Source organism: Macrotis lagotis, chromosome X, assembly GCF_037893015.1.
Source record: "Macrotis lagotis isolate mMagLag1 chromosome X, bilby.v1.9.chrom.fasta, whole genome shotgun sequence".
Lineage (NCBI taxonomy): Eukaryota > Metazoa > Chordata > Mammalia > Peramelemorphia > Peramelidae > Macrotis > Macrotis lagotis.
The window spans coordinates 69,717,506-69,744,382 of record NC_133666.1 but is presented as its reverse complement, the minus strand read 5'-3'; the positions used below and the strand labels follow the sequence as shown (position 1 = coordinate 69,744,382).

General features: G+C 41.9%; 1 long non-coding RNA gene across 1 annotated transcript; it reads right to left on the bottom strand.

Moving 5' to 3' along the window:
* Positions 1 to 24,639, bottom strand: LOC141502584 (uncharacterized). The gene is made up of 5 exons (XR_012472597.1): positions 24,555 to 24,639; positions 14,282 to 14,486; positions 12,772 to 12,859; positions 11,386 to 11,438; positions 1 to 908 (listed from the first exon to the last, which is right to left on the bottom strand). It is a non-coding gene; the product is annotated as an uncharacterized LOC141502584 (long non-coding RNA).
* Positions 24,640 to 26,877: the final 2,238 nt, after the last annotated feature.

The following is a 26,877-nucleotide window of genomic DNA, read 5'->3' as shown; positions in this document are numbered from 1 at the left end:
AATGACTGTAGATCCAGTCACTGGATGGATCTGGGTTCTAAAGTCCAGCAAGGTTTTCCTTTATGTTCTTTGGAACTTTTTTACAGAATTGCTCCTTTTCCCCAAGAGTTGGCAGCTGAGAAGCTTGGGGAGCAGGCAGAGGTAGCCTTAGGAAACCATGCCAGAGAGCTATTGGCACCAGCAGACACAAGGAAGACTTACTTTAGAGAAAGCTATTGTTGATTGTTCCTGAAAATCAAAAACACAAGTGTGTACTGTTCCTGAGATGATAAAGCGATCCCAGGAATTGAAACCTGAATCCACTGGGTGGGACCAGGGAGATGACAGAACACTATGTTGGAACAATGGGCTCTGGGGAAAAGTCTCAGAGATGCTTTCTTCCCATCAGTGCCTTACAGAAAACACATTCCATTGTAATGAACATATCTGATGTCTTTAGACTGTACTAATGGCCTGAAAACTCCATCTGTTAAAAATTCAGGCTAGGGGGAGAGTGCAAGAAGGCCAGCCCTTAAAGATACAGATGTCCAACTTTCACAAGCTCATCAGTTTGGGGTTGGAGATTTGGGGCCTCAGAGATTATCTTGTCCAATTCCCTTTGTTTGACATATTAGGAAGCTAGGGCCTAGAGAGGTGACATGGTCACAGAAGCAGATCTGGAACTCAAACCCAGGCTCTCTGACTCCCAGTCCAGCAATATTGGGACACATACTCTTGTGAATATGGTGCTTTGCAGGGGAGTCACTGGACCAAATGTAGGTTGGCCTGGCCCTGCTCCAGGGGATCACTGACAAATGTACCATCTCCACAGAATGCACCTCAGTATTCTAGTCAGCTCCTTTGTCCAGCCTCCTGGAATCTGCCATCTCTTATCCCTCTGGATCCCTAAAACAGGGAGCTGACATCCCCTGATAAAAAAAAAAAATTATGAAAGCAGCAGCCTGCCAACACCACTCATTTGAGCCTCATCATACCTCTTTTATAGAAAGAATGCAGATAGAACAATATTATGCCCACTTCACAAGTGAGGAACTGAGGACTAGAAAGGGGTAGGGTCTTACCCCTGGTCTCAAAGCTAGTAAATGGCAGAGCCAAGAATACAGTTACAGCTAATATACCCAGAGTGTTTTGGGAAAGGAAGGATTTCATTAGCTTGGAAAGTTGCCAGGTTAGAAACTGGTTGGTGTGGTCCTCTTCATTACCAAAGGACTAGTAGTGCCTTTGTCTATGCAGGTTGGCAATACTTAATGCATCATTTCAATTCTTAGAGATTGAAGAGAACACTGAGGATAGCTAGTGACTTATCTCTGTCACCCAGAATATCTGTGCCAGAGGCCACACTCCTCGACTCCAAGACCCACCCTGTGTCCTTGATACCCAGCAACCTCTCTCAGCAATGTTTCCCTTAAGTCTCCGAAGGCCAAATGCCATGACTGCAGTATTATGTCACACTTGCTTTGCTGGTCCCCCTAAGGATCTCAAGTAACAATCCTTTACATCTGGAAAATGCTTTGAAGTTTGTCAAAGCCCTAGTACATACACTGTCTCATCTGTGAAGTAAGAGGGTCATGATTATTCTTACTACTACTATTACTAGTTGGAGGGTCACTCTTATTCTTATTAAATGTATATGTACAATATTCATTTGACTGCTGCTGAGGGAGGGGGTGGGAAGGGAGGGTGGAAGGAAATTAGGGAACTGAAAAATATGCACATGCATGTGGATGAATGTTGGAAAAATATAGCATGTATTTGGAAAAATAAAATATCAATGAAATGAAATAACACCCCAAAACAATACAATTGCTGTGTGTGTGTGTGTGTGTGTGTGTGTGTGTGTAAATTACTGGACCTCTGGGAGAGTCTCCAAAATGGGACTCCTAACAATCCCTGTAATGGGAAGTGAGGGAAGGCATGTAAACCAATAAGCCATTGTCTGACATTGAAGAAACTGTATCTGTGCAAGACACAGGGCAAGGGGCTAGAAAGATAAAAGCAAAGACGGAAACAATCCTTCCTCCCAAATCATTGCAAATTTTAAAGTGCCAGCGAAATGCCAACTGACTGTTTCCATCAATCTTATCGGAAGCTTTCAGAAGCTTTTCCCACTCTGATGAATTCTCCCAAAGTTTATTTAAAAAAATCAGCAATTATTTGGCCCTGTTGTCCCAGAGGATCCTGAAGCTCTGGCTGTGTACATTTAGCAATGAGTTGGAGCTTTCAGGGCTTTTTAGAACTTGGCTGTGTCTACAGTTAGCAGTCATGTCCTCCTATGATAGGACTGGGAACTTGGAGAACATGAAGTGGTGGTTTTTCAAACATTTTGATAATTCTCTTAATGCAGTTGCTTTTCTTTGTAATTCTATGTGTCTTACTGTCTGAATAGGCTGCCAAAGACTTCCATGACGAGCCCCTCCAAAAAAAGTTTATGAACCCCAGTCCAAAGAAAGAACAAGCCCCTCTATTTCATAGCCCTCTCTTTGTTCTTTGAGACACTGAGGGGCGTGGCTAGGAGGAACAGCTGAGTTCGGTTTCCTGTTGTCCATTTGTGGCAACCCAACAACAAAGCACAAAGGAAGCAGCTTGGTCATCAAAGTGTCCTTGGATGCTTGTGATGTTGCGTGGGCACCAGCATAAGGGGATGGAATCATGTGCCATCCACGGCAGGAATGGACTCTAAGGGAGGGCTAACACAGAAGCAGAACAAAGAAAGGCAAAGCAGGGGTTTGAGTCCTGGTTGAGAGTATTCTGGAAGTCTATGGCCCAGTTATGAAGGAGGGGATGCAATTGTGGTAAATGGGAAAATGCCTTTGGTCTACTTTCTCTCTGTCCCTTCCTCTCCCTCTCTCCCATCCCTGATACTAATCTAATTATTCACAGAAAATCACCCATTCCCAAAAGACAAGTTGGTCCCACTGGGTACATGAGCCCTGAAAGACACTAGTCCACTAGTCCCCTCTGAATAGCTTAGGGAGAGGGAAATGGTCCAAGTTCCAACACAATAATTCTACCAGGGCAGGAATGGAGGGAGAAATCAAGGCAAGTCCAGAAGAGACAGAGAGAGGCGTGACACATTCCCTGCCCTCAAGAAGGGCAGACATTCTATATAAACAAGAGTCATCATCATTGAGCTTATTATTTGTATGTATGGCACCTCCTTCTAGTAAAATGTGAGTTCCCTGAGGGAATATATTTTTCATTTTATTTTTTTTTATTTCTATACCCATAGTGCCTAACCCAGTGTCTTATACTTAATGACTATTTACTGAACTGAATCAGTTCCTTGGGAATGAGGCATGTGAGCCTTTTTTACCAGGGTGACTGGACTATGAGAGCAGGGAGTGGCTCAGTCATCCCACATCTGGGTTTCAGCAAGGTGTTTCATACAATCATCCAATTCTAGAGATTTGCAACTGCTTGAATGAACATGCTTCCTGGAGCCATCTTGTCTTCCTGCTGGGGTTTTCTGTCTGCTGATTTGCTATCAAGGACGTGAGAGAAAGTGGAGAGATGGCATGCTTATCAAATAGGTAACCAAGCCAAAGCTAGGAGATTGAGTCAGAGGCAGGTTGGAAACATATCCTGATGCTCAGGAATGTGGGACAAAAATCTAACATGAAAGTGACCTCAATACTGTGAGGACCCAGGATTTCATTTGTGAAGGTACTCCCCTGACCAAAGCCAACCAGAACTCAACCTTTTATCAGCTAGCTTCAGGAGGGGCCATGCCAAAAAAAAAATCACTTTCTGGCCAAACTTCTGATCCTTTCTAAACTTACTAGGCTAGTCCTTGAAATCTAGCATACATTTTCCTTTTGGTCACATGCTATATGTAGTCGGGTCTGTGCTTTTCTGACTCAGAAAGAAGAAAAAAAATTTGTATCATTTTCCCTGTAAAGCTTTGGAGAATCCAAGATTACCTCCATGTTCTGTTGAGGCCCTGGAAATGGCCTGGTTCAGTAGGGGATCAGTTTCAAAAAACTCAATTACACAATAGGATGGAAGATAAGTGGTAGACAGCTATTTTTGTGAAAAAAGACATGTAGTATGTGTGTGTGTGTGTGTGTGTGTGTGTTTGGGGGGGGAAAGGTGCTTCTATAAGCTCAATGTCAGTTGATATGACCTGGAATTCAAAAAAGGAAATGAGATCTTAGGCATCTAGAATGAAAAAGATCTCAGATCATGTCTAGAATTTGGGGCCCATTTCCAGAAACCCTCTTTTAGGAATGACATTGACAAACTAGGATATATCCAGTGGAAGATAACCAGGATGGTAAAAGAATTCGGGACTATGCCATATGAGATTTGGTGCATGTTTCCTCTGGAGAAGAGAAGACTTGTGGAAAGTATGCATTAATGAATGAATGAATGAGTGCATGAGTGAACGAATGAACGAATGAGATTTGAAATGCTTACTATGTGTCAAAGTGGGGATACAAAAAGGGAAAAAAAGGCAGTCCCAGCCTACTAGTTTCCTTTCGAATAAGGGAAGCCGGCATACATTAAGGGAATGGTAGCAAAGTTGGGAATTGGAAGGCAGAGGCGACTGACTCATTTTTTCAGAAAGTGATACTCTCCCCAGGGGTAGCGTTGAAAAGGTGGGGGGGGGGGAGAGAGAGAGAGAGAGAGAGAGAGAGAGAGAGAGAGAGAGAGAGAGAGAGAGAGAGAGAGAGAGAGAGAGAGAGAATGTTTTGGGGGGGGATGAAATGGAGATATAGTTTTGGCTAAATATAAAGAACAAAGGGTCCCCCAGGTCAGGAGCTAGAAAGTAGGGTTGGAGGATGGAGAGAAACTGAGCCAGAGTGCAGTTTTCCCAAATTAAAAGTAGTTCTAATTTTTTTATATCATGGATTCTTTCCATGGTCTCTCTGCTACAATCTTTTCAGAATAACATTTTCAGGGGCAGCTAGGTGGCACAATGGATAGAACACCAGCCCTGGAGTCAGGAGGACTCCAGTCTCAGACACTTACTAATTACCTAGCTGTGTGACCTTGGGCAAGTCACTGAACCCCATTACTTTGCAAAAAAGAAGAGAGAAAAGCAATCAGAATAACATTTTTGACGAACAAGAAAATGTTAACTTTCATTTAGTGGTTAGGGAAAATAAAGGTGTTATTTTTCCCCAGACCCCTTGAAATCTAACCAGCAGCTTCTTGGGGGTCCCTGAACCCTAGGTTAGGACCTCTGATTTATTAGAAGAAAAATTTTTCTTTTTACTTGGCCCCAGAGAGAAGAATTAAGCTTGTTGTCTAGAAATTACAGAGAGGAATATTTAAATTTATAAAAGCTGTTCAGAAAAAATGGGCTCCCTCCAAAGGTGGTTAAGTGCTCCTTCCCAGAACGTCTTTCAGTGAAAACAGGATGACTACCTGCCTGGGATATAGTAGTCAGCATCACCTGGACAAGATGCCCTCTCAGATCACTTGTAGGTCACGGAAGGCTCTATGACTCTATGTTATAGGGGTGCAAATTTTGATCACAATATTCAGAAAAAGTTTCCTAATATTCCAAAGTGTCCACAGAAGCAAGGGAATGGATTTCCAGGTGGGGATGGTATAAAGGGAATTCCTCCATTGCCACATCTACTTAAGAATTTGATGATTTCATAATTGTTTACTCCTTTCTAACCTCAGCAGTGATTTTCCTGAGACTGTGCAGATGAGGGGGAAATAGAATCAGGGATAAGAGAGAAGAGGATGGGGGGAAGGGACAGAAGATCTTGGTTTGGCAACTGCCCAGTTCTGAGACATTCTTGGAAGAACTCCATTCCAGCTGTTAAGTGAAGGCCTGTTCAGTATACAGTAGAAGTTATTACAATTACAACTCCCTAGAGTTTCTTAACTTCTTAACTACGGTTTCCTAATCGAAATCCAAATAGTAATTAAGTGCAAAGCCTTCTCTGAAGTGGCTTGTTGATGATAAAGTAGAAACCAGATGCTGAGGTTGCAAAGTAGCCTAAGATGAAGAAAAATAAGAGATGACTTATTGAATTCCAGCTGCTGCCTCTGACTAGTATTTGCTATGCCACCTGATAGGTCTGGAGCAGACTGAAAAATAAATCTTTAATCATCAATTCTCTTAATTGGTTCCAATATCTTTGGAGAGCGGTTCTGCCATTAATGGCCCAAATTTCTACCAGCCACAAGAAGGAGGAAAGAGAATTTCTACCAAAGCATTCTGAAGAATAAAAGGCATTAAGTACTTTTTCCCTAATAAGGCTCTTGAGATAGATAAAAGAGGCTGCTAGCCACAGAGAAGAAACAAATGGGGCAGCTAGGTGGCGCAGTGGATTGAGACTGACCTTAGAACCAGGAGGATGGGAGTTCGAATGTGACCTCAGACACTTGACACTTACTAGCTGTGTGACCTTAGGCAAGTTACTTAACCCTGATTGCCTCACATCCAGTTGTCCTGTTTCATATCCAGCCACTGGATTCAAATGACTCTGGAGGAAAAAGGGAGGCTGGTTGACTTAGCACAGCCCCCCCATCACTCCAATTCAATTCATGTGCTTGTTCATGGCATCACTTCCCTGATATCGTGGTCTTCTTCTGGAACAAAGGACAAAAACAACATTGTAGAAGAAACAAGTAACTAAGAGTTGAGGCTCAGAGTCAAAGTCTGCCATATTCTCCAAAGGATTCTCTGCCATTACAAAGTACCCTCTGAGGGGCTATGATGACATGGAGACAGAGAGGCCTCTCATCAAATCAAATGCAAAAGATACATTTAGCACAAGCTCCAATGATACAAGGGATTCTGAAAGCACAGAATCTAGGACAACCTGTCCAGGGACAAAAATTTCTCCAACAACACTGAAGACAACTACAGGTCCATTCAACGTCGGCTTGAAGTCTTCCAGTCAGGGCCAATCAGGGATGGGGAAGTATTTCCGGCCACATGGCCTAACTTTGTCTCTGAGCAGCCAGCTTCTCCTCTCCCCCACTGCTGTTCCTGGGTCTGTCCCCTGGGACCAAATAGAGCACGTCCAAGTCTTCTTGCAGAAGACAGCCCTTCCAATACTTGCAGACAGTGTTTCTGTTCCCCCCACCCACCCATACAGTCTTCCCTAGCCTAAACATTCCTACGTCCTCCAAGGGATTCCTTTGGAGCATGGCCCTGGGCCTTTCCGGATCCTCCTTAGGACACCCTCTAGTTTACCATTGTCCCTATCGATGACAATACTTTTATTTCTGTCTTCATATTTCCAATATTTAGCAAACTGCCTGGCCCATAGTAAGTGCTTGCTGTTTACTATACTGACTGGGGAAAAAAAAAACAGCTCTCCTCAAATGGGTTTTGGGCCTGGGAGTCCCTGGCAGAGGATCAGGTTATATTTCCATGACAACATCTAGAGGCCTGAAAGCCTCCTCCTTGGCCTAGCTGTGCAACACATCACAGCACCCTCCTGCAGACAATCAGTTTTTCTCCAACTGGATTTCTTAAAGGGAAAACAAAGACACAAAAATTGTTTAAGTTGGCAGCCCAGGTAAAGACCAGACAGAACTTGGAAGGAATAATGGCTTCACTCTACCAGTCTTTCAGACTGGAGAGTTGGACAGCAATATCTATAACCCTGGACTTCCTGGCTTCTGAGAGGCATCTAACACAAGTCAATCAGTGACTGTGGAGCACCCTTGGGTGATGGTCCTAGGAGGTAAGGGTCACAAGATGAAAATGAATAACAAATCCTTGATCTCAAAAAGTTTAGCTTCTATTGGGTGATACAGGGAAGAGGAGATACAGACTCACTGTAAACACAGAAAAGTTTAGGACTGGAAGAGACCTTAGAGAGCAGATGTACCCCACCCCCACCCCCACCTCTCATGCTGAAGATAGAGAAAACAAACAAGACCCAGACTGGGCCAATATTTGACCCATGGTCTCTAGAATAGAAAGCAGACTTTCCTTCTTTCAGTTTCAAGCTTTTATAATCTGTCTCTAGCCTACATTTCTGGGTTACTCTACATTTTCCCCTTCACTTAACTAAACTGTTTTACTATTTTCCCAAAACACTTTCAATATACCTTTCCTTAGCCAGTCTGATATCCAGAGTAGAAGTCCTCCTACTCATACCTCTTAGAATTTCTGGCTACCTCCAAGGCCCAATTTAAAGGCTTCTTAAAAGGAAGTCTCTCCATTGATTAGGGCCCCTCTCCACTTCCCTGTTATTTTCCTTTTATTTTGTATTTACTTATCTGTATATGATTCATTTTCCTTGAGTAGAATGTAAGTCCCTCGAGAGTGTACATTGCTTGGTCTTTATAGTCCACCCCTAGCATAGTACCTGGGGATGAAAAATAGGTGTTGAATGGATGAATAAATGAAGTCAAGCCATCCAAGACCTACTACTTTTCACTCTTAATTTACTAAGTGCTTCGAAGAATAGAGATTCTGTTTTATGTGAAGTATCTAACAGAATTAGAGTTGAAATTAGAAACAGAGGGAATCTAACTCCATGCTAGAAAGATTCATTCTCTGGCCTGGCCTCATATTTCGGTGCAGCTGCATTTACAGGGGCTGCTTTCAATCTAGTGCCTCTGTGTATTTGAGGAGGTGAGCCCCTCGACTTCAGGGTTCATTGGGAAAACAGATTGCACCTAAGAGTTGGGTCCACACATGATGGTGAAAGAAGTAGCTTACATCAGCTAAGGAGAGTTTACAGGGATGATATGAGGAAAATACTAGAAATTGGCTTTCTTCCAAAGGAGCCATGCCAATGACAGATGGACTGAGGTTCTAACCTCGAATATGGCACTTGTTAGCTATCTGCCTGCGGGCAAGGCAAAAAAAAATCACAGACTCTCAAAAAGTTCCAAGAAACTTGGGTCTATCTATCTTTCTTTCTCCCTCCCTCTGAATTAAATAAACCTTCCTTTTACTTCCCAATGACTTCCTGCTTATCCTCCCTCTCTCTCTCTCTCAGAAACAGAGAAGTATAACTAAATGGAAGAAATGTCCACATGAGGTACATCAGCTCAAATATGAACCCAGAGATGCCCTCCTCCCCATTCTAGTTGAAAGGAGGGAGACATGGTCCACCAACAAGTTTGAAGCCAGATTAATCATTACATTAAATCCCCCTTCTGCTTGATGGCCTTTCAAGGACATGAAGTCAGCTATGATGGAAGAGCACTGGATTTGGAATCAGAGGGTCCAAATCATAACTCTGCCCTTTCCTATCTGCATGATCATGACCAGGTCCCTTAACCAATCTGAACTCCAGTCTCCTCAACCACAAAAGGAGAGGGCTGAGCTAGATGACCCACAAAGTCCCTTAGAACTCAAGATCTAAAATCAAAAGACCCCCCCCCCCCACACACACACACCTTCAACCTTCTCTTCTCCAGTTTAAAAATCTCTGGCTCCTTCAGCTAATCCTCATAGGACCTGATATTAAGGCCCTTCACCAACTTGGCTACTTTCCTCTGGGATGTTCTTTAATTTATCAGTATTCTTTTCTTAAAATGTATCTTTGGACATTAAAAGATAAACGTAACTTCCCTACTGATGTCCTTGGCTGAGGAACAACAGGCTCTGTGGGAACTGAAAGGGATGCTAGGGATGTTCTATTATATTATCTTTCTAGGGCTGTTGTATGATGACAAATTTGTTATATTTAGTAAAGATGTTTTAAATATTTAGATCCACATAGAGTGAAATTAAACAACTGAACAAAATGTTCTCTGCTTCAGGCAATTAAAGAACCCTCCAGAATGTCAATCATGATTTTGCATCAGACAAAAAAAGAGTCACATGGGCAGATGATATTACATTTAAAGATATTATATTTAAAGACATCATAATTAATGAAAAAATCATAATTGAATAGGGTTGCCCCAAGGAGGCAGTGAAAGAGACAGCAGGAATGGTTGAGAGCGTTAAGAGAAAGGAGACCACAGAAGAAAGCATAGTAAGAAGCAGTACAGCCCAGTTCTCCCTCACGAGTACTCTAACAAAAATCTTGGAAGAGTACCAGACCAAGTGGAGATCAGTAAATCCAAGAAGAAACCACAGCAGAATTATTTTTCTAGCCTAAGTCAATAGGAAGAGACAGCCAGAGTTCTGCTGGGCAGTAGAGAGAGGGTCCAACTAGGAAGGCCCCAGGCAGACCCTGGGGACTCAACTAAAACATGAGCCTGAGGCTATATACTGGGTCAAAGAGCAATCACAGACTCAATAGTGGCTGGGCCTGGAACATTGTACCTACTGGTAGCAAGAAGAAGATCCAGCTGGCAGTTGTGTCAGGGATCTACCATGATCTGAGGAGAGAACTTGAAGTTATATTTGGAGCTGACCTGTGGCTGTGGTTAACTTCTAATTCAGACCTGGCCTGAGGCTGTGTCCTGAACAAGAAGCAGGAAAAAGAAGGTGGTAGCTACCAAGTGATATTGACTCCAGAGTGGAGTGCTAAATCCAATTCCCAAAACTGGTGGAGGCCTGCCGCTGAGTGACTACAGGGCTCAAACTGGAGGACAACCTGTGCTTCCATTGGTCTGAGCCTGAAGAGCCTTCCAAATGGCTGGCAGGGTCTGGGAAGTCTAGGGGTCAGTCAGGAGCTCACAGAAGCCTAGACCAGGATCAAACTTTGCCCCAAGTCAGAATATTGAAGCTGCCTTGAAAGTCTTGAGGTTTCTGGCATGAACCATCTCTGATGTCCTTAAAAATACAGTATTCACTACAGGGGCTAGAACAACAACTCTGCAAAGCAGGATCAGGACTCCCTATATCACCCAGTCCCTGGTCTTTACCCCAAAACACATATCACAACCAGACAAGGCCCTGAAATTCCCTCTGGAAGCAGGCATATAAGGATCTAGCACAAAGTTCCAGTTCTCGACATAAGGCTGAAAGAATGAGTAAATAAAAAGAATCCCATAATAAAGAGCTATTATGGTGTCAGGAGAACCCAAGTCACAAACCCAGAAGAGAATAGCCCTAAGACTTTCACAAGCAAAAGACTCAACCCCCGCCACAAACAAAAGCCACCTTGGCCACAAACTGAAGGTTTTTAAGTTTAAAATCATATTATAAATGATATGAGAGTTCTAGAAGAAAAAACTGCAAAAGAAATACAACTTTTGGAAGAAAGATTTGGAAGAAGGGTTACCAGTTTACTCTATGAGATTCAAAAGCTTTTCCAGTTAACAGACTCCTTGAAAATTAAAATGGACCAAACAAAGGTTAATTGCTTCATGACACAAAAAGAAACATACAAATAAAAAACAAATGTGGAAAGCAACTGAAAGGTTGTTGGGCCTCATCAAATATTCCTTAACAAAATAGAAAAGAGGGCACAGCTAGGTGGCACAGTGGATAGAAGCACCAGCCTTGGAGTCAGGAGGATCTGAGTTAAAATCTCCCACCAGACACTTGATACTTACTTGCTGCTTGACCTTGGACAAGTCACTTAAGCTCCTTGCCCCACAACCCCTACCTTCAAAAAATAGAAAAGCAGATGATTAATGAACTGAAAATGCATTTAAAAATAGAAATATAACAAATCTAAAAAAAGACAAAGTAAAAGATAATTAAAAATATTAGAAAATTAGAGGAGAAGTAGACAAATTGGAAATTTATTCAAATGATAAAAAAATGAAAAGGAAGTTCTTTGATAAGACTGACAAGAGTATTTCATATTTAATCTTGAATGACACTGGGAGCTACTGGAGGTTTTCAGCTATTAGGAAATTAATCAACAAAATTCTTATGAAAAACAAAAATATTTCAAATCACACGACTAGCTCAATAGATGTCTTTGAGGAAGTGCAACTCATTGATGTTTAAACAACAACCACAGTAAAACTACAGAATATAGGTATGGTAGGACTTTTAATATCATAAAATATCTTCCAAAAAACCAAAAGCTAGGGGTGGCTGGGTTGCCCAGTGGATAGAGCACCAGCCCTGAATTCAGGAGGACGTGAATTCACATCCAGTCTCAGACACTTAATAATTACGGAGCTGTGTCATTTTGGGCAAGTCACTTAACCCTATTGCCATACAAAAACTAAAAACTAAATAAATAATAAGTAAATAAATAAATGAATAAATGAATGAATGAATGAATAAATAAATAAATAAATGTATGGGTGGCAATCATGGTCTTAGAGGAGGAAATAGTCAAAATATGGTTGATTAAAAGAGATAAATCAAGGAAACTACATTATGATGAAAGTTATTATAGACAATGAATTAATATCAGTATTATGTACACTAGGTGGCAAAGCATAAAGATATTGAAAGGAAAAGTTTTGCAAATGCTAAACAAATTACAGGGGAAAACAGATATAAAACTATAGTGCCAGGAATCCTCAGACTGATTAGACTAGGCAAATCTAAAAAACTAAACCAGAAAGAAAATAAATGAACTGAATAGAATTTTAGAAAAGTTAGATATGCCAGTTCTCTAATGATTATGGAATGGGAATGGAAATACAAGCAGATGGTAGACACTATATCCATCTTATCTATGTGCGTATTTATACAAATATATTTATATATATACAGAAAAACATATATGCATGGGAACACGTATATCAATATACATGTTGATATATCTACACTTGATAACTTTTCAAAACTGACCACATATTAGAGCCTTAAAATCTTATAGACAAATGTAGAAAAGCAGAAATATTAACTACTTCCTTTACTGAACATAACAAATTTCTTTTTAGTAAAATATAGGTAAATAAGGCATTAAAATTCAGTAGAGGGGCGGCTAGGTGGCACAGTGGATAGAGCACTGGCCCTGGAGTCTGGAGTACCTGAGTTCACATCCGACCTCAGCCACTTAATAATCACATAGCTGTTTGGCCTTGGGCAAGTCACATAACTCCATTGCCTTGCAAAAACCTAAAAATAAATAAGTAGAGACTAAATAAATGACCCCAAAAGAACTGATGAATCAAGAAATAAATCATAGAAAGGATAGATAATTTATGAAAAAAAATGACAACAGACAACATAACTCAAACTTGAGAATTCAGTGAAAGTAGTGCATTAAGGAAAATCTAAATCTCTAAATACTTTCATAAATCAAAGAAAATTATAAATGGATGAATTAAGCATACACATTTTTTTCAAATCCAAGAAAATAAATTTAAAACAGCCAACTTAAAACTAAAATAAAAATTCTGAAAAATAAAAAAGGGATTAACACAATTGAAACAAAAAACCCTGAATTAACATAAGTAGGCATTTAAAAAACAATAAAATAGAAAAAATCATTAGCTAATTTGGTAAAAAAAGAAGGAAAAGTAAATTACTAATATAAAAAAGAAAAGGAATTCTCAACAGATGAAGAAGAAATCAAGGAAATGATTAGAAACTCTTTTGCTCTACTGTATGCCAAAAAAGACAGCTTAAGTTAATATTTATAAAAATATAAACTGCCCAGTCTTACAGAATAAGAAATAGATAATTTAAATAACAATCTCAGGAAAAAAATTAAACAAGCCATAAACGATCTCCTGAGATAAAAATATTGAAACCAGATGGATTTGCAAGGGAGCTCTACCAAATATGCAAATAATAATTCATGCCAATATGATGCAAACTATTTGTAAAAAATAGGAAAAGAATAGAACTTATCAAATTCTTTATTGCAAATATAGCTTTGATACTTAAACCAGGGTCAGTCAAAACAGAGAAAATTATAAACCAATATTCCCAATGAACATTGGTACAAAATTTATAAAAATAACAGCAAGAGGCTAACGTAGCTTTTTTTATATTAGTAATTTACTTTTCCTTCTTTTTTACCAAATTAGCTAATGGTTTTTTCTATTTTATTGTTTTTTAAATGCCTACTTATGTTAATTCAGGGTTTTTTGTTTCAATTGTGTTAATCCCTTTTTTATTTTTCAGAATTTTTATTTTAGTTTTAAGTTGGCTGTTTTAAATATCATAAAGATTGTACACCATGGCCTGGTTGGATTTATAACAGGAATGCAGAGTTGGTTTGATATCAGGAAAACTATAAACATAGGCAATCATATTTCAAAACTGAGTTAACTATGATTCCAGAGCAGCGTTATTAAAGAATCTGGCCCAGCTCCTGATTGAGACGTGATGGACTCAAGGTGTAGAATAATATAGACCTTTTGGGACATGATCCATAATGAGAATTTGTTGTATTTAACTTTGCATATTTGTGACAAGGGCTTTCTTTCTCTTTTTCCTTTCTCAATTGGGGTGGAGAAATGGAAGAAAACAAATGCCTGTTAACTGAAAAAAAATTTAAGAGTCAGGAGAATGTAGAGAATGTGAACTTACACCACGTTGAGAAAGGAGGTTTGTCCAGAATACAGGAGGTGCTAATCCGTGTGTCTTATGCCATGACCAATCCTGGCCTGGAATATTGGATTCAGTTTTGGAGGGATGTCAATAAACAGGAAAGTGTGCAGTCAAGGATTGATAGGATGGTGAAGAGCCTTGAGTCCATGTCCTGTGAGGATCCGGGAATCTGTCAAAAGACTTCCTATAGAAGATGGATGTACAAATAAATCACCTTTCTAACTGCCCCTTAATTTCCCTATGTGTAAAATGGGAATAATTATAAGCTGTGACAGAACAGGATTATTACGAGACTCTACGGAGTGGTAAATGCAATGCCAATTGTTATTGTCCCTACTGCAACTACAATCATTGATGTTTGTTGGTTTTAGGTTTTCATTTTTCTTTTTTGTCCTTCATTCTGCAAGAGGACCAAGACATCAGGGAGGTGATGTCATGACAAGCATATGATTTGGATTTGAGCGGGGGGGGTGGGGTGGCTGTGCTGAGTCACCAGTCTCACTTTCTCCTCTGGAGCCATCTGGGTCCACTGGACAGATAGAAATCAGGACAACTGGAGATGGCCCTGGATGCGAGGCAATCGGGATAAAGTGACTTGCCCAAGGTCTCACAGTTAGGCAATTATTAAGTGTCTGAGGCTGGATTTGAACTCAGGTCCTCCTGACTCCAGTGTCAGTGCTCTATCCACTGCACCACCTAGCCACTGCACAACTCAAATAACAACAACACTATTACTAGTACTACATTGTGACTTTAGGTAATCCCTTAACTTTTCTGTGCTCAGTTTACTATTTCAGATGAGGGAGATCGACTAGATGATCTCGGACTAAATCTATAAAATTATGAAGCTGGTGATGTTTAACTTGTGTAAGATAGGGTATTAAGGATGTGGGAGGAACACATTAATATTTTAAGTATTTAAAGAGCTGATAAAATAGAAAAGGGATAAGAATTTCTCTGAAGTGGACCCTCACTGCCATAACGCAGTCCTGTTATTCTTCCCTAATTGATTCTCTCTCTCATAGACCACAGGAGCTATCCCAAACTCTCTTCTCTCCTGAAACCTTTCCTTCCCTCTTTCCCCCTAATTGTCTCAGATGAGAGTTTCCTTTTACCTGACTGGAAAAAAAACCCAAAACTGAGGTCATTCAACATAAGCTTCCTGGTTCCCCATTCTTTTCATCTAAAGCCTTGTGACTTCATCTCCCACTCTCTTCTCCTTTCCTTCAATCTCTAACAGAGGCGACCATTCCCAAATAGACCAACTCCTCTAACGTGTACCCTTGAATCCATTCTCTTCTATATTTTCCAGCAGATTGCATCCTCAATCATTTCCCCCTCTTGAACCTTTAACATCTCCCTACCAACTAGTTCTCCCCATCCTTAAAAATCCTTCACTTAGCCTTTCTCATCTCCTTAAGTTATTTATCCTATCTCTCCTCCCTTTTTTAGTCAAACTTTTTGAAAATGTTGCCCAAACTTGATGCCTCTCCACATTCTCTTTTCTAACCCTTTGCAATCCCAGACCTCCTCCCTGAACTGAAATTGCTCTCTCCAAATTTCTTAATTGCCAAATACAATAGTATTTTCTCAATCCTTGCTTTTCTTTTTTTGCAAGGAAATGGGGTTAAGTGGCTTGCCCAAGGCCACACAACTAGATAATTATGAAATGCCTGAGGTCGAATTTGAACTCAGGTCCTCCTGACTCCAGGGCCCGTGCTCTATCCACTGTACCACCTGGCTGCCCCAATCCTTGCTTTTCTTGATCCCTTTGCAGCATTTGACACTACTGATCATCCTTTCCGCTTGGATATTCTCTTTCTTTTCTGCGAGAATTTTTGTGACCCTGCTCTCTCCTGATTGCCTTTCTACCTGTCTGACCACACTTTCCTACCCAGTCTCCTTTGCTGCTTCACCATCTATGTCGCTAATACCTAATCCCTAAATTGTGTTATTCTTCATTCACTGTCCTGAACCCTTTCCCCTTCTATACTTGCTTGGTAACCTCATCAGCTGTTATAGATTTAACTATCATCTCTCAGCAGATGGCCCCAATATCTCTATATTCAACCCCCCCATCTTTTTGGGCTTAGTCCCACATCACCAGTTGCCTATTGGACATTTTTGCATTGTAATTCCCAGAGAGATATCTTGAATCCAGCATGTCTAAATCTAAAAGCATTATCTTTTTTCCTAAACGTTTCCCTCTTCCAAACTTCCCTGCATCTGGCCAAGGCACCACCATTCTTCCTCTTACAAGTCATAATCTCAGCACTATTTATCACCCCATATATATAACTGGTTGACAATTTAATTGTTCACAATACCTTTTACATCCGATCCCTTCTCTTCACTCCCACACCACCACCTTAATTGAGGTCTTTCTCATTTGTCATCATTGCAACAATGTCCTAATTGCCTTCCAATACAACCAGGTGAGTTCCCTAGTCAAACAACTCCAGTGGCTTCCTATTGACTCTTTTTTTAGGTTTCTGCAAGGCAAATGGGTTAAGTGACTTGCTCAAGGCCACACAGTTAGGTGTCTGAGGTCAGATTTGAACTCAGGTACTCTTAACTCCAGGGCTGGGGCATTATCCACTGTGCCACCTAGTTGCCCTGATTCCTATTGACTCTTGAATAAAATAGAATCTCTTCTTTTCAACTTTGAAAGACTTATACCATCCAGGCCAGATCTGGCCAGCTTTCTTGGACATGCTCTGTGATACAACCAAAAGGCCTTGGGACATTCATTCATTCTCATTCTCATTCTCTCTCTCTCTCTCTCTCTCTCTCTCTCTCTCTCTCTCTCTCTCTCTCTCTCCTCTTTGCCAGGCCTAGAATGTACTTTTCCCCTTCCCTCTCACAAGGTCTTTTTATTCCTTATGAGGCAGCACAGGGGCCATATTCTACCTGAAGCCTTTTCTGACCCTGAACCCTAAACTACACTGAGATAAAAGTACAGAATTTGAAACAATTCTTATTCATAAGAGTCAAGGAGGACATAGAAGAATATATAGCGGGCCAGCTACATGGTGCAGTGGATAGAGCACGGGCCCTGGAGTCAGGAGGAATTCAATCCGGCCTCAGACACTTAATAATTAATTAGCTGTGTGACCTTGGGCAAGTCACTTAACCCCACTACCTTACAGAAAAAGAAAAGAATATATAGAGCATATGTGTATCCCCAGAGTTCAGCCCAGTGTGCAGCATACAATGCATGATAAATGTTTATGATTGATTGGACTTGATCTGTTTGCCTCTCCAGGTCAAGGCTAGTAGCAATGAGTAGGAATTGCCAAGAATTCCTAGTTCAATATTGAGCAAACTTCCCTAGGATGAGAGCGATTCTACGGTGGGACAGACTAACTTGGGAAGAGGTAGATTTCCACTTGGCTGACAAAGGCCAAGGAATATTAGAGAGAGGCTTTTCACTTAAGGTTGGCTCTGGTGGTTACTCAGGCCCTTTCCAATTCCAGAATTTTTTGATGCATCCTACCCCCAAACCAGCCAGCAGGATCTTAGGAGACTTCAAGGAGATAGGTGACCAAAGAGCAGCAACAGGTGAGAAAGAAGAGGCTTAAAAATCATCAGGATGGACAAGAAGCAGAGATGGACGGTGCAGGTAGTGAGAATTAAGAGGTGTCCCAGAGTCTTGGGTAAAGATCCAGAAGCAGGTGGCCAGAAGGGGAACATGGACAAAGACAGTATGGAAGACCCTGGTGGGTTGCAGTCTGCACAGAAAAATAAGGTCCCCCATGAGATGCCATCTCCAAATACTGGAGTAACCATTCAGAGACAAGCCCAAGAGCTCCTAGTACCTCTCAGCTCAGGCACCCAATGTTTCAAAACCATCTGGGATTTTATGCTTCATTTTGTGTTTATATTTAAATCTATTTAAATATTAAGATTCTATATCTTCTAAATATTTCAATTAAAAGAATTAAAGTATATATACAACTATTTTTTTATTTAAAAAATAAATATAAATCCAAGGATTTGTTGTTAATTTTTTTTGCCAGACATTGGGGGTTAAATGACTTGCCCAAGGTCACACAGCTAAGTAATTATTAAGTGTCTGAGGTCAAATTTGAATTCCAGTCCTCCTGACTCCAGGACTGTTACTGCATCTACTGTATCACCTAAGCTGCCCCATTAATTTTTAAAAAAATAAAAGTTTGGCTAAGTTTTAGTTATTTTAGTCTGTTTGATGAATAAAATGCTGTCCTTGGTGACTAAATATTCAATTAATGCTACCCTTAAAAATAAAAAAAAGTAAAATTTCATAGACTTATATTTTAATGAAATGAGCTTCTGCCCCTGACTAGGTTACTAGTCTCCTTTGAATGTTGGGGGATAAGGACAACCCTCTTGATACATAGCTTCTCTCAATCTCCTATTTCCTCATCTGTAAAATGGGTATAAGTTATTCACTTCCCCACCCTCGGGGATATTGTGGCACTCTAATGAGACCTTGTAAAAATACCAACTGTTCAAAAGCAATAAGCAGTACCATAGGGGGAAAGTTGCTTTTCTGAGGGCAAGCCTAAAAGCTTAGTCCAATTTAAATAAAGGAAAAGAAAAGGAAGGGAGAAAGAGGAAGGTCAAAGGAAGAATTGCAGGGTTGGCCTGGTGCTGCCCATACAAGATACAATTTGAAGGACCCCTCAGGCCCCCAGATAGCCCTGAGCCCAGTTGTCAAGGTTTCTCCCACTCCTCGCATGAGTCACTCCTCAGATTTTCTCAGGCAGTTCTTTTAATGTGTCAGTGTTTTTTGAATTGTAACCAAGTGTTTTGGCCTGTTTTTTGAATTGTAACCAAAAGTGGTCTGGACCTGTTAGGCTTTCTGGAAACCTGGGTGGGGGGGCAGAGAGGTGGGGAGGAGCTCCCAAATGCCCCTATTCACTATCCTGAACCCTTTCCACATCCATAGTATCTTGGTATTCTCTTCAGCTGCCATAGATTTAACTATCAGCTCTCAGTAAATGACACCAGCATCTCTATATTGAGTCCCACTCTCTCCCTTTTAAACTTAGTCCCACATCACCAGTTGCCTATTGGACATTTTCATTGTATTTCCCAGAGATATCTTGCATCCAGCATGTCTGAATTTAAAAGCATTATCTGTCATCCTAAACGTTCCCCTTTTCCAAGTCTCCTGAAGGGCACACCCTCCCTCCCATAGGAGAACAACACCCCTGTCTGCCTTGGGAGACACTCTGGGTACCTGTTCTACACTTTCCCATTCCCTGGTTTGGAACAAACATTTACTAAATCGCAACTGGAGAGAAGCTGTTGGGGGTCCTGGATAAAGTCCTGAAAGTGTTGGCCTGCTCAGTTCACCCAAGTCCTGCCAGGGAGAGGCCAGGCCTTGGCCTTTCTCACTGTCAGAACTGAGCCTTTGCCAGCACAGTACTGAGCCTCCTAGTATCCTGAACATTCTTCCACATATTGCCTATGTGACTTACTCCTTCTCTCTCTCTCTCTCTCTCTCTCTCTCTCTCTCTGTGCCTTAGTTTCCTCACCTGGGAAATGAAGGGATGAGCTTGCAGATGCTTCTAGTAATAGCGTTAGGATTCTCACCCTATGTTCCTAGAATATGGCTGTGTGTGCCAGCTGGGCCCTGCTCCTGAGGAATGCAAAGTCTAGTTGGGAGCATAAAATGCTTCTTGGGCAAGGCAGACCACTATGTCATTAGGGACTTAATCGAGTGTTTAATGTAAGGCACAGGATAGAATCTGATTAAATTCTGGGTGCTGAGGACTGCTAGGACAGAGCTTCAAAACTGGGCCGCATGCAGGCCCTGTTCTTAGAGGATTGCCTGGCTAAGGCAGGGGCTTTTCACCTTCAGCTTTCCCCAGAGCCCTTGAGCAAGGCTGCTGGGGGAAGCCTTTAGGGGAACACTAGGGGAGGAAGCTAATGGGGATAGCCTATGGGAGGAAGCCCATGAGGGAAGGCTATGGGGAAAGCCTATAAATCCTTTCTCCCAATTATGTTTTTAAAGATATGATCAGATACAAGGGATTGCAAAGGAATGGATTAAAGAATGCAAGTTGATAGACTGGACTCAGTAGAGGAGAAGCAGCTGCCCAAAGAAATACGAGACCTCTGAGACAGAGATGAAGTCCAAAGCAGAGGTCCCAGTGGCAAAGTGCTCTAAGAAGAGACATGCAAGGGTATGCCAGACCCAGCTCTCATTTCAGACCAATTACACCTTGAGTAATTGTTTTGTTGCTTGTCCACTGGAGACTGAAGAGAGTGATGGAGAAAATGTTCATAAAGATGAAGCCCCAAAGTATGTGGTACAGAACAGCTTTTTCCCCAGATAGCCTTTGCTAGCCCCCACTCACCCACCCACCCCCGGCCAAGGAGGGAGCCCTTTGGGCTAGAAGGGTGGAGAAGTGTCTAGCGTGTCCAGGCCTGGTTTGTCACAAATATGTCATTTGATCAGAGCTAGAGTTAGTGGGGAATGGGGAAAATTTCACCCAGAAAGTGGGATTGGGGCTGGACCTTGAAGGCTAGGTACGCTTTGGGTTTGGGGAATAAAGGGAAACAGAGAGGAAGGAGGGACAGTGGCAGCCCCCCCCCCCAGACCTGGCCTGCCTAGCCCTCCACTCCACCCCGAGCCTTCTGCTGAGCTGACTTCCTTCTCCTTGCTCAGGGAACTCTTCTTCACTGTATTCAGGGCCATCACTAAGTCAGTTCAGCTCTAAGCAAATATGGCAGCAAATAGAGCACCTTGGTCTAAGGTATTAGGACTGTTTCTAGGATCTCGCCTCATCAGTGACTGAGTGCCAGGAGGCCACAGGAGGAAACCCAAGCCTGACTCATTCCCCTGGAAACAGTCCTTCAAGGCATGCCCCTCCCCCTGCACGGGCCTGGAGCTCAGGATGGGCATCCTCCCAATAGCCAAGTAGGAAGCTCTTTAGGGGGTGGCTAGGGCAGAAGGGAACCAGCTGAATGCTATCACCTCATCCAAAAGCACCTTGTGGCTTTCCATTCATGGGGGCCATTGTGGAGCCCTGTGGCTAATAAATATAGCAAGGGAGAAGACCCAGAGCCTGTTCCCATCCTCCCTGCCCAGACTTACACTGTGATCACTTTGCCCTATTATAGCCAACAAGGACGCATCTCCTATTCAGAGACACAAATTCACATGGGGAGTAGGGAAGAGGGGATCTCATCTCCTGGTTATATTGGGAAGGCCTCCAAATAAAAGCCCCTTCCTTTCAAGGGGTCTGAATTTCAACTTTGTGCCCTTAGGACACATGGGGAAGCTTTTTTCTAAGGGTCATTTGGATATTTATAACATCATTCTCTGGTCATACAACTTAAAAACCCTAACCCTAAAAAGCTCGTAGATTTCTTGAATTGGGAGTCTTGTCTGCAGCTGTCTTGGCAGCTGATTGTGTGGACCTCATATGACCTGCAGGTCTGGACATTCCCTGCCCTGCTTTAGAGTGAGCAAGGTACAGTAGCCAAAAGGGCTAGTCTTGGAGCCGGGGATCATCTGACTTAAAGTGTTGTCAGTCTAACAGGACTGGACTGCCTCTAGGCCCCATCCAGCCCTAAAATCGGAGAGCAATTGCTTAGTGCTAGGAGTCCTGGTCTAACACCAAAAAGTGGAGAAGTATGGAGTCACCCCCCACAGGCCCGGATAGAGGATCTCTGGCCTGCTGTATTGCTCTGCTTCAGCCTCCCAGAGATGCCTCACAGTCTGCCAGTTCGGAGAAATGGGCCTTAGTAAGTCAAGCCTGGTAAGATAAAATGAAGCCTCTGGGATGGCTGTGCTGGGTTTGGTTTTTGGATGCAAACCCTAATGAGGGAGGCTGGCTGACTTTGTGTCAGTGACTGATAAGGAGACTAAGTTGGGTCTTGCTGGTCAGGCCCAGGATACACGGACCCTCTCAGGAAGATGCCCACTGTAAAGCCCTACCTCTCCCATCCCTGCCTCATACCCCAACCTGCCACTGTCTCAATTTACTCATTTTTCTTGACACCTTCTGGTACCTTGCCTTAGTGAGGACTCCTGATCTTACCATCTAGAGAGGTACTACTTCCATGTTTGTGAATTCTGAAATTCTAAACCCTATTGTCATTTTACCCTCCTGCTTTGCAATCTTAAACTTCGTTTTTCATTCTCACCATGAGCTGCAATCTCCCTCCTCCTTCAGGAATTTTTTTTCCCAGGTCATTGACCCTGCATTGGTTACAGTCTCCTCCATTACCCATCTTGACCCCCAAGTGGAGTCCCTTTTGTCCCTTTGTCCTATTGATCTCATCTCACCAAGCCCCAACTTTGATTTCCTCCCACCATCCCCACTTACCTGTTCTACTGAATGATGCTGGGGAAAAAATCACCACTTGTGGATCCACTGCAAATTTTTATTCTATCATCTCAACCAAATCCTGGCTATACCAAGACAATTCCTAAAACCTACGTAATTGAGTTTCTCTCTTACGCTCCAACAACTCCTCTTCCAAACCTTTTTATCCCTCTACTAACCTCTCCCTGCCTTCCCTCCCCCCAACTGAAAACCTTGAGTCATATTTTACTGATAAAATTGAGGACATTCACCATGAGTTTTTTCTTCTCCCCTCCTACTCATCTTATGTCATTCAGATGTCTTCTGCCACTATCTCCTTTGTCCTTGTCTCAAAATGAGGTGGCCCTTCTTCTTGCCAAGGCCAACTCTTCAGTGTGCACCCTTGATCCCATGCCATTGTCTCATCTTCTTCTCTAACAGATCATCCCCTCTGTCATGCCTACTCTATCACTTATCTTTAATCTCTCCTTGTCTGATGGTTACTCCCATATTGTCAACAAACATGCCTGTGTCTTCCCAATCCTAAGCAAAATTTTCCCTTGATTCATGCTTTCTTGCTGTCAGCCCATATTTTTCCTGCATTTTGTGGCTGAAGTCTTTGGGAAGGCTGTGTATGCTAGGTTTCTTTCTCTCTTTTCTGAACTCTCTACAAAGATGGTTCCTTTATCACTCAAGTGAAACTGTTCTTTTCCAAATGACTAGTGATCTCTTAATTGCCAAATGTAGTAAGCTTTTCTCAATTACCATCTTTCCTTATCTCTCAGCAACCTTTGGCACTTTTGATCATCCTCCTGGCCTGAATGTACTCATGGGTTCTGATCCCCCTCAATTAGTACTTCCCTCTGAGGCTACCTTTGTTTGTCGGTAGTGGCTTATGCGTTATCTCTGCCATTAGATGGGAAGTGCTTCATATTTTACCTCTCCACAAATCACCAATATGATCTGCCTGTTCCATAGTAGTTACTTAACAATTGTTTGGTGATTGACTCCACAAACTGGTACATGGTATTTTGTGCTCACCTAATAATGAGGTCTGGTCAGGGAGGTTTGTTTTCTGAGAATTCTTGAGCTTATATAAGCTATAGTTGTAAGCTATATAGTTGGTCCAAGGTATAGCCAGAGAGGCTATACCTTAAAATTCTCTTCGCCCATTTGTTAATGAAAACTAGCTGATAGCCAGCTGAGAAGGAGCCCCTTAAGGAACAGATCATAGTACAGAAGCTCTCCCTGAGAGCAGAGAAAAGGGGCCCAAAAAGGGAAACCAAACTTGGTGCCCTTCACAGTTTTGCTTTGCATCAGTCTGCTTCACTGTCTATTTAATTTGCCATGCTCATCCCCTTAGCTTTAGAATGGTCCAGTCAGAATCTGTCCTTTTGAGGCCCCTTTTCTGGTTGAGGTGGCCCTTCATTGTGGCCATGACCTTCTCCTGAAAAACATCAGCAAGTCTAAGTTTAGTATGGAATTATTTACTGCCCTGGTTTTTCACCATGCACAGGAAAGGTTAAAAAAAAAGCCCTCTGAATGAAAGCTGCCCATTGCCCAGATTGTGCTATGCTGTTGGATGATCAACCCTGCCCAGAGAACTTAGTTATTAATGTATAGACATGAATACATCCTACCTGAACATGCAGACATATGTATACAAATATGGATTAGCATGAACCGAATTAAGAAAAGGTGAAACTCAAGTCTGCCCCATTCCTTTGGCCAAAGGAGAATAAAACAGTGAAAGCTGCCCTCCTCCAAACCATATCCTTAAGGTACTATCAAATGGCCTGCTTGTACTTTGGCTTAATTAATCAATGCTGATTTGACTCAGCTTGGCCTTTGAGGGATAGGAGGAAGCAAAGGATCAGAGACTCCAAGTTCAGTGGCCTCTTCCTTTTCCAGAAGTAGAGAACAAGGTCCCCAAACATTAAATAACTTACCCAGAATCAAGTATGAAGCAAGGGGCAGGTCTTCTTATCTTCAATCCCAGTGCATTGTCAACAGTACCATCTCATTCCCTCCAGGGTTTAACTTCTCAATCTCTCTCTCTCTCTCTCTCTCTCTCTCTCTCTCTCTCTCTCTCTCTCCTACTTCCTTCTCTCTTCTCTGTCACCTGATTTACAATTTGGATACTTTGTTGTAGAGAAAGAGGAGGGGTGCAATAATTTTGTTTAACCAACACTCTTAGGTTTAGCGCCCCAAAGAGGCCTAAGAGAGAAATTCAAAGACAGTGGTCTAGTCTGTTCATTGGAAAAGGGTTTGCATTCAAACCTCCAAAGACTTCACTAAAAAAAAATGCATTTATTCAGAACACCCCCTCAAACAAAACCTTGAAACTTGGGGAGGCATCAGAATTCAAGTTGTGGAAGGGCAAAGTGGGAACACTCTGACTAGCAGCTAAATGACCACTTAGGAAAGACCACCAGGGTCTCTCAAGGGGACCAGAACAGCTATTTCTTTTCAAACATTTTGGGGCAGCTAGGTGGTGGTGCAGTGGATAAAGCACTGGCTCTGGAGTCAGGAGTACCTGAGTTCCTAAATAAAAATGGATTAAGTGGCTTGCCCAAGGCCACACAGCTAAGGAATTATGAAGTGTCTGAGGCCGGATTTGAACTCAGGTACTCCTGACTCAAGGGCCAGTGCTCTATCCACTGTGCCACCTAGCTGACCCCTATTTCTTTTTTAAAGACCGTTATTGTTATTTGACTGTGACAAGTACATGTCACTGAATCAGTGACTTCACTGGTATAGAGAATTCCCTAGAAAACTCCCTCCACTAGGGCAGGTTGGCCCCTTCCTTGAGGACATGTAAAGGTGCCAGTATGTGAGTGTCAGCACTCAACCTCAAGTCTTGAAGGCTTCTTTCAAACAGGTCTAATGAAAATGTCTTAGGGATGGCTGATGGATGTTCATTGTGTAGGAAGTCTCTTTAATCCTGGAATCTTTATAATGAACCAATACCACTCTTATACTCACTGCCACCTTTATATTTTTTAGGGAGATAACCACTTCTCATCACTCTTGATAGGGATTCACATAACTCCTAGGTGGGTAATAAAATTCTATGGACTTGAGAACTGAGAAGGTGCCACATAGGTGAGAAGGAAAAGATGAATTGGACCCTGATAAGAGTGGAGGACAACCAAAAGATAGTCTTCATGCAGGTTTACTGGCTATAACCTTGGGCTTCCTCATCTGGAAAGTAGGTAGAGAATGCTCTAAGAGATGAACCCTGAGGTCCCTTCCATATATAAACTGAAGATTTTATGTTCTACTTTCATCTTAATTAATGGGCTCTAAAGGTTAAAGTTCAACTAGAACAAGAAAAGTGGTTTTACATGTTTTTCCTCAACTTGGAAACATTTATCTTCTCTCCTCCTCCCCTCCCCTCCACTATTTTTAAGAAAAGAAAAAACAAACCTTCCAACAAAGATACAAAATTCCAAAATAAACCACATCGAAAAATATAGTATTTTATTCTTTATCCCCAGGTCCTCACCCCTGAGACTGGTAAAGAGCAGGTAGCAAGCCCCTTCACTGGTCCCTTAATGGGTATACAAACCAGTCTCTTCTGCTTTCATGCAAACCAACTTACATGAGAATTGCCCTCATTTGTACTTTCTTCTTAATGCATTAGATTATCTTCTTAGGCAGATTGCAGATTAATGTCAGAAAGGCCCCACAACTAGCACTAACCTATAGTGGAACAGATTTCCTGGGAAAGTACAGGTCCCCTTTATTAAAGAGCTGCAAGCAAGGGTCAGACAAGCCCTGGATAGGGAGGTTGTAGGGAACACTTGCTCAGATACAGGTGGGACTTTTGGGAGTCCTTTCAAATCCTGACATGATGTGAATCAGTAAAAACTGAACCAACTGAAGCATTGGACATAGGGTAGGCCAAGGTGTCATAATTATATTTTATTAAGCTAGCCCCAGTTTAAAACTGGCAATGAAAGCTGACCATGCTAAGGTTAGAAGCTGCTAGTGCTGTCCCAGTTACCCAGTTATGTTCAGACTATTTGATCAACACAGGAAGGGATCCTCAATGTCTAGATTTCCTAGGATACCTCAATCCAATTCTACCAATCAAATGCTTGACCTTCCCCTATTGACTTTTTTTTTGCAAGGCAATGGAGTTAAGTGACTTGGCCAAGATCACATAGCTAAATATGTATTAAGTATCTGAGGTAAGATCTGAAGTCAGGTCTTCCTGACTCCACAACTGGTGCTATATCCACTGTGCCACCAAACTGCCCCCCTCCC